Source organism: Sycon ciliatum, chromosome 8 (assembly GCF_964019385.1).
Source record: "Sycon ciliatum chromosome 8, ocSycCili1.1, whole genome shotgun sequence".
Lineage (NCBI taxonomy): Eukaryota > Metazoa > Porifera > Calcarea > Leucosolenida > Sycettidae > Sycon > Sycon ciliatum.
In genome coordinates this window covers 28,996,979-29,009,891 of record NC_088650.1, presented here as the reverse complement: position 1 = coordinate 29,009,891, position 12,913 = coordinate 28,996,979, and the positions used below count along the sequence as shown (strand labels likewise).

The 12,913-nt window shown below is 46.5% G+C and overlaps 1 long non-coding RNA gene across 1 annotated transcript; it reads right to left on the bottom strand.

Annotated features, from left to right (window-relative positions):
* Window positions 1–7,478: 7,478 nt before the first annotated feature.
* On the bottom strand, window positions 7,479–10,408 carry LOC135823435 (uncharacterized). The gene is made up of 2 exons (XR_010554701.1): window positions 10,267–10,408; window positions 7,479–8,765 (listed from the first exon to the last, which is right to left on the bottom strand). It is a non-coding gene; the product is annotated as an uncharacterized LOC135823435 (long non-coding RNA).
* Window positions 10,409–12,913: the final 2,505 nt, after the last annotated feature.

Sequence of the window (12,913 nt, the reverse complement as noted above, 5' to 3'; positions counted from 1 at the left end):
ACTCCATATCCTCAAGAGTATGCGACTGGGGTCTGCCTGCTGTAGGCCCACTGCGCGGCGGAATTCTAACATGACGTCATGCCGCTGAGGTGCAGAGGACAAAACTCTGCATTCCGCGGTGCTTGGATTTTTGCCTTGGCACCAGGGGCAGGGAGTAGCACAAGCGCAACGAACGTGTACGTCATTTATGACGTAATGTTGGAATTCCGCCGCGCAGATCCCCATGTACAGATTTGCACACTCTTGGGGTTATGGACTCTTGTAATTACGATTCAAATCAGACTGCAATCGTGCAAAATCAATCGAGCAACGAAGTAGCAAGTATTATTAATGCAAGGGAGCCAAAACATGGTCCAGGCGTGGGATTAACCACAATGCTAACCAAGTTTGGGTTTGACGTGGGTACTTGACATGTCATTCTATGACGTCTTCAAATCCCCAAGACGAAATGAATACTGAACTAGTCATACTGGCCGAAGTTTCAAAAACAAAAACAAAAACATGTATTTGATTCAATTTGCAATCAGTACTGTCATCGCACTAGTGTTCAATCTTCGGAGCAGCGGCATGATAGCAGTAGACAATCACAAAGTCTGTGCACTGTAAAGAATTAGTTACATTCATAGGTTGATGTAATTAAATCTTGCCATTGTTGTTGAGTGCCCGGCTGGCGCCAATTAGCGGCGCGAACACTGGAAAGTTGACACTTCTCCTTTTCACCATCCACAGGTCCTTTGCCGCAAAGTACCTGTGGATGGTGAAAGGAAAGCTTAAAACGCTGCTCTGTAGAGACAGGTGCTCCGGCAAATATTTTGCGGAAGGATCTGTCTCTACGGAGATGAGTTACTACTTCCAAGAGTACATGAGTGTGCAACGCCTGATCCAGCTCTGCATAGGGTCTTGGTCGAGCGTAATCGGATCTTGGCGTCATAATACCGTACACATCTGAGGGGAACGCGGGGAGTCGCGGGTACTGTCGGAATAAAAACAACGGTGCCCTGCCTCATGTGTGCTCATGAATATGACTGTGTGCTACTACTGTATATGAGTACCCCTGTGGATGCGCATGTACATGTATGCCGCATCGCGTTTCTCCAGCCAACCCCAGAACCAGGAACCAGCACAATAATGCCACCAGCCACGCCTATCAACTGTCAGACACACTCCCTGTCTCAGCTCCATCCGTCGTGAAGCGGTCGTTCCCGTACTGCTGTATTGGCGCATGGAACTCCCTTCCTGACAGGCTGCTGTCGCAGCGCCCACACAAAGCACGTTTTCAGTCATTCAAGACAAAGGTCTACCGACACCTGAGAGACAGCAACTGGTACTGGGCAACAGATTCCCTGTAATTTTTCGAGCTCGTCGCTTGCCGGACCCGCTAATCCGCGTACCTGGCCTTGCTCAGAGTGCTCAGCTGTGTTTTGCATACATGGAAAAACTTGTTATGATTCTTTTCTTTTCTCTGCTTATTCTTTTACCAGGCGTGGGCCATCCCCTGGATTATCAAAATGGGTGCCTTATTATTTTTCTGTTTTTTAGCTTGTTTTCTTTACACTTCTTTGTGGGAGTTTCGTTTCAGATCTATTAAAAAAGTTTTGGTTGATGAAGTTGACATGTACATTGTATATCAGTCCAAACACTGATAATAAACAATCTCTTTTCATCTTGTTTTTATTTTTCTAAAGACCTACCGGTACTTTTACCTTCTATTCTACTTCCCCATAGCTAGATCTAGCTTTCCTTTCCTTTACATTTCTGTTTCTTTTTCCTGGTGCGTGCTTGTGGCATTGAAGCCGAGACCTTTGGTCGGTGGAGCCCCTGGTACCTCACCATCACTGCTGCCCAGTGCAGCCCCTGCTCAGTAGCTGTTTGGTTTTGTCCACATAATTATTTATTATACGAGTTGGGTTTGTGAATAATAGTAAAAAAAATAAAAAAATAAAAAAGTATGTTCTAAGAAATGGTTTGCTCCCCACACCGGAGCTCGCGCTATTCCGCCGACTTTACTTGACACTTGACTGACTCACGACTGCCATCCAGAGCACACGAGAAGTCCATCGAACCTTCGACTCGGCAAACCTGCAAGAAAGCACCACTCCCTGCTCAATACACAGTGTTTCGGGGAATTCACCCCTCATCAGTTGAGCTTGAGTAGGCTGAGGAAGATTGTGCCTGAAGAGCACCACTTATATAGTGCTCTCCAGGCACAAACATCACCAGGGATACAAACTTACAGAGACGCTCCGTTTCAAGCGCGACAAACACCTCGTGAACACCAGATAGCAGCGTGAGTCAGTGTCGCTCCTGGACGGTGAGACAGACGTCGAGGACCCTCGGTCATTCGCAACGCTGTCACCTCCAAACCAACTAGTCGCAAGCCCGCGCTGGGCACAACAGTACGAAGTAGTGGTTGCGACTTCGGCGACGATTTGTAAGAAATGGTTTGCTCCCCACACCGGAGCTCGCGCTATTCCGCCGACTTTACTTGACACTTGACTGACTCACGACTGCCATCCAGAGCACACGAGAAGTCCATCGAACCTTCGACTCGGCAAACCTGCAAGAAAGCACCACTCCCTGCTCAATACACAGTGTTTCGGGGAATTCACCCCTCATCAGTTGAGCTTGAGTAGGCTGAGGAAGATTGTGCCTGAAGAGCACCACTTATATAGTGCTCTCCAGGCACAAACATCACCAGGGATACAAACTTACAGAGACGCTCCGTTTCAAGCGCGACAAACACCTCGTGAACACCAGATAGCAGCGTGAGTCAGTGTCGCTCCTGGACGGTGAGACAGACGTCGAGGACCCTCGGTCATTCGCAACGCTGTCACCTCCAAACCAACTAGTCGCAAGCCCGCGCTGGGCACAACAGTACGAAGTAGTGGTTGCGACTTCGGCGACGATTTGTAAGAAATGGTTTGCTCCCCACACCGGAGCTCGCGCTATTCCGCCGACTTTACTTGACACTTGACTGACTCACGACTGCCATCCAGAGCACACGAGAAGTCCATCGAACCTTCGACTCGGCAAACCTGCAAGAAAGCACCACTCCCTGCTCAATACACAGTGTTTCGGGGAATTCACCCCTCATCAGTTGAGCTTGAGTAGGCTGAGGAAGATTGTGCCTGAAGAGCACCACTTATATCTACTTCGTAAGTATGTTCTACATAATAATATTATGTGTGTTCATGACGAGGAAGGATGTCCTGCCAACCTAACTTGCATCTAAATTAGTCTACCAGCTTGAGTTGTTGTTGTTGTTGTTGTTGTTGTTGAGTGCCGACAATGCGGTAGTAGGTAAGTTGGTAGGACCCTTCAACATCTGAAGCCACCTATCAAGCAGCATGTTCCACTGCATAATTATGCTCAATGGCTCTGCACTGGCCCTGCACTCCAAGCGTGACAGGCCACCCATTAACCCGAAACCACTGCTGGCGTTTGTGCAATTGCCGCCGTTGGCAATAGTGGCTGCATTACCTTTATGGAGAGCCTTGGAGCCAGAGAAGACGCACACTATTTCCACAACACAGTGCACTCCAAGTCTCCAACAACACAAGAGTGCACACCACAACAACATGACCAAAGTGTGGGCCGCGATGAGGTGGAACCAGCACCGTTGCCTCCCGTAGAGCAGCCACCTGCATCCAGCAAAGACATAGCTGGGGCTGTGTCCGTGGTGTCGGTTGCAAATGCGCTCACGGAAGAGGCAAACACTGGACCGCGACCAATAGACAGGAGACCTAGGGCTGCGTTTACACGACAACGATTGAAAACGATTTGCGTTTACACGACAACGAAGTAGGACCTAAACGGTACGAAATCGCTGCGTTTACTACTATCGTTTACACGACAACGCCCGAAAACGATACCTAAACGGAACGAAATGGAAACGCACTTCAAAGTGTTTTGAAACGTTTTTAAAACGTTTTCAAAACGTTTTCGTTCTCGTGTAAACGGTGAAAACAGTGAAAACGATTGGAAACGGAGCGCGGTCATGGAAACCATTCCGCGCGGGACTATTATTTCGCGGGATATACCTGACCTTTGCGACCACCAGCAGTGAAGCACACCACTTGATTACGTCTTTTGTACATAATTATGTATTAATATTTTGTGAATAAACTAAAAACCTCTACAAAGTGAACAAGCGTCAGTACGAGGAACGCCTCCGAGATAACGTCGCGGACACTGAAGATATCTCTGTGAAAGCTGACAAAAATAAAAAAAATTCTACAAAGTGAGCAAGCGGCAGTACGAAAAACTCATCAGAGATAACCAGGGATAACGTCACCACCAACGGACACTGAAGACATCATCGTGAAAGCTGACAAAACTAAAAACCTCTACAAAGTGATATCTCGATCACCTCTGCTATTGACCCCGCTCGTTTTTTATGATCCTTTGCTTATTGCCTCCCAGGGTAATTTCTATCTGAAAAGCCTTGCAACTGTCGGAGGAAGGCTGAATGCCGGCTAGATGGCCGATGTCACGCCCCCAACACAGTCTACAAAGCGCAAGCCACCAGTCATAACCTACTCAAGTACTAGTTCGGTGTGTAAGGCAACCCGTTCAAGCTGGGGTGCCACACTATGCCGTTCAGAAACTCAAAGTACCGAAAAAGCACTGGGCTGTCCAAGCACTGTGGAGGCGGCGGAGCGACAGCCAGGAGTACACGCTGACCTGGGCTATTAGGGACAGGGCCAGATCGTACAGCAGCCGAACAAAGAGACCTCTGCATCGCCGAAAAGACCAGAATAATCACCGCTGACAAAGAGAACCGGTTGAATAAGACAAGGGAGATCATCGGCAAGTGGCGACGCTGTAACAAGCACCGACTCATTAACTTCACCGCCATAGCGTAAAAGAGTAAAGTGTGACCGGCGGCAAGGGTGACCAGGACATGCATGCATGGATCTAACGCCTCCACCCTACCCTGTTATGCCCGAACTTTGCGCGCTCACGTCAATCTCATTAAAAAGATCTTATCTAATGGACTTTACACACCGCCTCTATCTCCTAACTCCCGCCTTCACACTTCACGCTTCGCGCTTTCTTTCTTTTGTGCGGCTTGCTGTATGGCTGGGTATACTAGTATCTTATAGTGATCCGTACAGCCCTTCAGGTTGTTATGTTGCGTGATGATTGCGCAAGCATTAATTTTAACTCCAAGTAGCAACGGATCTATTTCATGATGAGGACCGCTTCCATTGTGAATTATAATTAAAAGGGTTTGCTCCCACACTGTACTGGAGCTCGCGCTACTCCGCCGACTTGACTTGACACTTGACTCACTCACGACTGCCATCCAGAGCACATGAGAAGTCCATCGCACCTTCGACTCTGCAAGCCTGCAAGAAAGCACCACTCCCTGCTCACCCCTTATCAGTTGAGCTTGAGCAGGCTGAGCAATATTGTGCCTGAAGAGCACCACATAGTGCTCTCCAGGCACAAACATCACCAGGGATACAGACTTACAGAGACGCTCCGTTTCCAGGGCGCCAAACACCTCATACACACCAGATAGCAGCAGCGTGAGTCAGTGTCGCTCTTGGACGGTGAGAACAGACGTCGAGGACCCTTGGTTATTCACAACGCTGTCACCTCCAAACCAGCAATTGTAGTCGCAAGCCCGCGTTGGGCGTTGCGCGTTGGCGAAACTACATAATAGTTCCCGGTTCGTTTCTACCTGAATGCACTCCCCCTCCCATCTGCACCAGGTCCTTTCTTTAATTTCCCATCCCCTGTGCGAGAAGCCATCGGGAGCCCTAAAACCCTGATAGTCAGTGTCTTTCCTGTTTTCGCTTTATTGATGAGGTACTAGTACATGGGGTGAGAAAACTGGTAAGAGAGGGAAGAAGAAGAAAAAAAGAAGAGTAAGAGAGGCAAAAAGAAGAAGCAAACCAAAACTATATTATTGGAGTAAGAAATGGGAGAATTGTAGGCACACAAAGCATCATTCCACCCAATTGCTTGTAAAACAGCATCAGCGACGTAACTGTTAGCCATGTACAGTACTGTAGCATGTCTCACTCATTCATACCGTTGGATTACTGCATCACAGACAAAGTATTATGTACATGCAATTCCGAATGTTCATTAATGGACCTTTCAATTTCCTTTGTCGTTGGTATTGCCATGCTTTCTCTATGCTGTCGCCATCATTTGCATAGGATGTTATGCCGTTTTCACATTCGGGATATAATCGAATCAATCATCTTCACTCGTACTCCTCAGTAGGCCATCAATAGACAGGACACTGTTTGGAATAAAACGGGGGTTGGGTTCGATTCCTACTGCACATGGATACATTGTACTAACCTCTGTCTCTGAAATTGAGCACTCTCTGCAGCTCGGGGATCAACAGATTTGGATACATTGCAAATACTTTTGAGTTTTGACTTTTCAATATTATTGTTGCTCAAATTGAGGGTTGAATTACCGGTTGAAGTATTGACTCACGAGTCAGGGGACAGGGACGCGGGGCGAACGTGAAACGCACCAGAATACCAGAGTGCTGTGGGTAAAGCCATGTGGGCAACAGAACCAACTGATCGCGCCTACTGCAGCAGCTGAGAGGAGTTGGATACAATGTCATCAGCGTATCTTGGTGTTGCTACCTACAGCGACCCGAGCTGGCCTTCCCATACCTAACGCCTGTTTCACGCCCTATTGCTAGTTGTCTACATGTGCGTGTATGCTATTTATACCACCGTCTCCTGGCATATATACCGGCATGGTCGGCACCTGATCTTCATGTTGCCTGATGATTGCGTGAGCATGAAACTTGAAGTAGCAGCAAACAAGCCTTGATTGTCCTTGTTGTTCTGTTGTGTACGCGTATATAAAATCATCGCCAAATAAGTCGCTGCCTCAATTCCGTACTACATCTCAACTATCTAAATTCCTTACCCTTGTTATTCCTGATCCTAATCTTTTTCATGAGAGTCATTGTTTTCCCACAGGCTTATCCAATTTATAACTCCTTCAACGTTATGAATATCCACGTTATACATACTGAAGTATAACTTCTCATGCAATCATGAGAAGGGACTCTTTCCGAGGCCTTCAGACAATTGAACTAAAAAGAAAACAAACTACGTGTACAACAAGAACAACACCACAAGATTCCAACCGCAGCGAGCATCACGTAGCTGACTTGCTAACAGCTGGTCGCATAGCACAGGCAGAGGGGACATAATTACAGTGAAACCTGTTTAAGACGACCGCTCAAGGGACCTTCAAAATGTGGTCTCTGTTACCAGGTGGTCTCCTCATCCAGGGAAATTTGACTGGAAATAGCATCCCTTGGTCCTGGTTTTAGTGTTTTTTAGGGACAGGTGGTCGCCTTATCCGAGTGGTCGCCGTGAGAGGTTTTACTGTATGTTGATTGAGTCACGGAATTGGTAAAATGGAACAATTGTGCCTGGTTTACTAGTACTCGCCTGGTGCGGTCTCAGCCACAATCATAAACGTCGTTTTAATGTTGAGAATATGGCAATCAAGAGTACTAACTATGCGTTAACCATGCTTTATTACAATAGTAACGAATATGGGAGAGAAATGTTAATGGGTAATGTACATATAAAAGAAGAGGCCGTGTCCATAACTGAAGATCGTAACGCGAAAATGGTTCTGAATATTTTTTCTTCCTATTTGTACATTTCACATTCACATTTCTCTCTCATGTTCGTTACTATTGTAATCATGGTAATAAAGCATGGTTACCGCACAGTTACACTGTATTGTTTGAAGTCGACGATCTTTGTATAAAATTAATTAATAAAATCGAAGAAATCCTAGAAATCAATTACTCGATGGGTTTACATATACATGTACATGCATATGTAGATGCACAGGTAGAGTGATGCATGTAATCAAGTGACGAATACAAGTGTCTACAATAGCCATATTACACCAGTTAATATCCATATTAGTAGCAAAACTGGCAAACTCCATTACACAGGCACATACATGTAATAGATATTGTTTGTTCAAGCGGATCAAATTATTTCCTCAAAACAGCTGAGCTATTTCTTCATAGTGACGGTGTTGCGCTTTCCCACTGTGTTACATGTACATGCACGTGGATGCTTTCTCACAGACTAACAGAATCATGCGCCTGCTCCCAATTGGTAGTGTCCAAGTAGTCTGTAGGTTCTTCAGCACTCGTACTCAAGGCATTCCGGATTGCGTACATGGCAGTGGAATCCGACTTGCACCTTGCGCCAAGCTATCTCCCATACAGAGCCGCCAGCAGGTATACTCTGGAGTTCCTTTGCGTCAACATTGACACCACTGTGGCCGCTCTCCGGCTGTTGCTTCGTGCCAACTTTCAAAAGAAACATTTTGAGCGTTTGAAGCGGCACGCACTTGCAACTCTCAAACACAGTCCGATTAAAACCCTGAAAATATCCCGTGTCCTCTATACTGTGCGTGTTGTTGGTTTTTGTCGACTCCCCTACTCGCATGTATCCAGCCGGTATTGTGCGAACGCCGTGCCGACGAAATGGACAGCACAACTGTGGCTGTTTGCACAGGTGGAAGTGGGTGTTCTTCTCCGATGAATGCGTGGAGCGCTTGCAGTACGCATGTCCACCGTGACGACAACCAGTCAGAACTCCCCACTCATGCAAATCCACCATAACGGTGACGTTCTTGAATCCTCTTCCGTCGACAGCCGGCTGCGTTCGGTTAGGGGCATCGGTGATGCTGCGACACGATGCAGGAGGAGTATGGAATATTATCGCTGTGGTGGAAATGACCTGAGGCAAACGTAGATACGAAAAACAGGAGACACTACACCATTAGTTCGGTGGTCGCTGGTCACCGCCTGCTTAATGCAAAGGAGAGGGTGGCATAGTTAAAAAACGCATTTAAAAGGAGAGACTTTAATTTCATTGTATTTTTCGTTGCGTGTTGCTTTACGCTGGTCATATCAATAATTATTATTATAACGTATGACGTCCGCTACTTGCTGCATCTTCCAATTTCCGGTCGACGCAGCACCTGCATTAGTACAGGCTGGCTGTTGTTACTTCGAAGTACATTGTTACGTGCTTACCAACACTATGGGTACACAGATTACTGCGTGTGGGCTACCACTAATGTTCGGTACATGCTGCTGAGAGAGAGAGAGAGAGAGAGACTAATCTGGCTGCGTTGCCGCAGCTGGAAGCTAGCCCTCCCAATTACCAAGTGTCCACTGTTATGAGGACATCGCAACGTTTCAATCAGGAAAGCGCGCCTTGCAGCTGATTTTGCCATGGTCAGGATGTAAATGTACATTCCAATCTCCAATCACCCTGGGGGCGTCATTCGTTCACGGTGTGCTTGCCTTCAATGGGTTTGGTACTTCACACTTCTGAAACTGCTCCAAGCACGATTCAACACGCTTTTCGTACCCACCCTTTTGAAATACAATACAATACAATACAATACACCCAATGCTTGGCAATCACATTCAGGCCTGCTACCGCTGGGTCGAGCATACGCACAATGCACGATACTTTCTCTGTCCCTCAACCTAACAGACACGTCTCTCCTAAGTTTGCTTTGGTGGCCTCCTGGTAGTGCTACAGTGGTCATTCAGAGGAAGATGTATAAGGGACTCAACACAGGGTCTGATGCTTGCTAGGCTTTTTCGCATTAAAGACGATGGTGATCTACTACTGGACTTTCATGATGCACAATTAATGTTTTCCAAGCACAAGGCCCTCCTGCCGTCAACCCCATATGAATTCAATTTCAATTGAACAACCTTGGAAAAATTGAATCGACGGAAACAAGAACCAAGGCATTCTCTATTCGGGTCATGGATACTTGCAGACAGACATGTCAGAGATGCCCAATGTGCCGTAGGAAGCATCGACCTTCCCATCTTTATAAGTATCATCATTCTGACAATGACTCCAGTTTGGGGAGCAACAATCGTGTCTGACAATACTTCCCCATCATTGTGGTTCAAACCGGTGATCTGGTGGAAGTTTCCAAACATTAATGATTCTCCTGAACATACTTGAACTCGGATGGTGCGCCAATTTAATTATGGATAAAAAGGAGGACAAAATGGTATGAGTTATGATTCATGTCCACCAAAGTAACCGTTAGTCATAACTCCCACCATTTCTGCCCTTCTCCTTTTTATCCATGATTTTCCTGAATATAAGATTCGGCTGGAGAGCCAAGGATTTAATTTACAAAGAAAGGACCAAACAACGAATCTCCTGAATATAACAATTATTATCATCACACATTCTTACGTACCCAAATCAGACTCAGAATCTCCAGTGTCCATCTCCCTCGAACATAGGAGTCACCTGAACGTGTATGGACCTCCATCCTAGCGTTTCCGTTTAGGTGGTTCTGCTGAGCCGTTTAGACCAGGTGTAATCTTGATTTGCCCGTAGATATGTATGGCAGAGCAATTTATAGCATTTTCTTCCACTGCTCCGCTTTTATAGTCATCGATCTCGGAAGTTGTTGGTGATGAATACGACTCCAACTACTTTCTCATATGAAGCATTCATTATCCCAAGTGCTTGCCTGGTTACACGGCCACTCACTCCATTTAAACACATGCGGTTCTTGTATGGTATTAGAATTCCTGATGGAGTTGCAGCCTTCATGGCGCTCTATCATAGCACGAAGTAACTTTGGGCTGCCATGTGTTTGCAAGCGTGGCTTCGTGAGTCCATCGTGCAGCGGTGGACTACTTTGTCTGAGTTGAAGACCCACTTGTGGGAAAGGTTGCATGTGAATATCCACGCTCTACGCGTACATGTACGTGCCAGCACGTGCGTTCAATGCAGCAGAATGGTGGACATCTGGGGGCATTTCGGGGAACGTGTCACGTTCACCTTAACTATAGGCATTCACTGAGAAGAAACAAAATAAGTGTTAAAATGAAAGTACACAATGCACACTTACATGCACATGTCCATACATCGGTACATACATGTCACCAATACATGCCTGCACAATCATGTCCATGCAAGATGCTTTGTTCTAATTCTCCACACGGTCGAAAATAGGTCCCATAGAAACAGCTGATCGCGACTTAACCTTAATTGCTGCGTTCGCACAATGAAGCACTAGGCCATTGAGTTTGGACGGTCAGGACAAAGCCGGTTATGTCACGGCACACACGAGACTAGAGACATACCTTACGACACAAATTGGTTCCAGCAGCGTGCACTTAGCTTGTCAGTCTTTAGTGGTGTGAAATACAAGAGGGCAACTTACTAGACATAATTTCACTGACCTTTCCTGGAAGGTTTGGCGTGCGCAAAAATGTCACGGCGAGGTTGATTAATAACGGTATGAATCGGAATTATGCTGCGAGCTAGCATGCCATAGGGGCTCTCCACTGGCCAAACCCATCCGGCGACTGCAGCCATACTCTCTATGCTTACATGGAGACCACAGGCCATGCATGCCTCTGAAGACTGCTGAAAATATGATGAAACATTAAGCATGGACAAATTGCTAGCACATCGAAGTACAGAATACAAGGAACACAACTGCTACCTGTCCGGAGATCGAATAAAAATATTGCGCCTGCCACATGTCTTCCAAAAGTATTGGCGCCACCATTTAAATGCACAGGGTGCATGAATCCGGCTAATGGGGCCTTTCTCGGCACTTGCGCCAGTGGTTGTGAGACTTATCCACTCGCCCCACGGTTAGGCGCTGAATCTGCCGCTAGGGTTTACCGGGTGTTAACGACCGTCGTGAGTTCCTTTCGGAAGCGTACGCGCTAATTTACCTTTATCTATCTATCAATCTATCTAAATGTTTTGTGACTGTTTACATTGACCGCGCAGTGTGTTTTTCACGAAACTCGACATACTCGTGATCATTATGCTGATTCCGTCAACAATCAATCTTACCTATGCGCACAGAACAAAGTGTTTGAAAACCTCAATGCCAACACGCTACGTGTACTGCAGCAGACTGGCCACTTGCCACCTTCAAACAATAGCAAAAAATTTACATGAACTAGCTGTTCAACTCACACAGCCTCGTTTGCAGCTTCATTTTGTACAACTCAGTCAGTTTCATTGTTAATAGCTAGGTTCCGTCAACATACAGAACAGCCGGCCCATCCAACGCTACCATTTTGTTGTTGTTGTTGTTGATTTTTATTTTACTTCGCAAGGCCAAACGGGCAATGGTGCCCAATTCTATGAAAGCGAATTTCATAGGGGACAGAGCTACGGGGAGAGAGCTACGGGGAGAGAGAGAGAGAGAGAGAGAGAGAGAGAGGGGGGGGAGAGAGAGAGAGAGAAAGGGGGAGAGAGATAGCGAGACACAGAGAGGGAAGCAGTGAGGTTAGGGGCATCGGAGGGTGGTGACCGCATCAACGTGTGGTTGGGGGTAGCAGCGAAGAACAAATTGCTATGTTATTTAGTCTGATAAGCGGTTTTGAAGGTATTGTGGGATCTTCATAGAGTGCATTATGTTGGCAATCATGTCTATGAGGGTAATGAGGTACACTGTACAATGTACACGTATGTATTGTACAGGATGTTGTGATAAACAGTATCACCCATAAAGTGATCACGACTAGCGATACACGGTGTCAGGTGTAAAACAATACACAGTGATTCTTTGAAGTGGTGAATGTCGCACATCTTCACATACTATGATCAAGCCAATCCAAGTCCATTACATTGCATTCTCCTGATGATCTCTCTCGTGGCTTGAGCTTCAGAACAGTGTTATGACCAATGTCAGTATACAAATGATCAATGATGAGTTAGGTTGGTCTCCCGCAACCTTCCACAAGCGAAATCGTGGTCCATAGAGGCAGTCGGCTCTTCAGCACTGGACCTGGATTGTGGTCCCAGTTTGAAAGGGAGCTGAAACTCCCAGTGCCAGAGTGGCAGGCCAGGGTCATTAATTGCAGAGA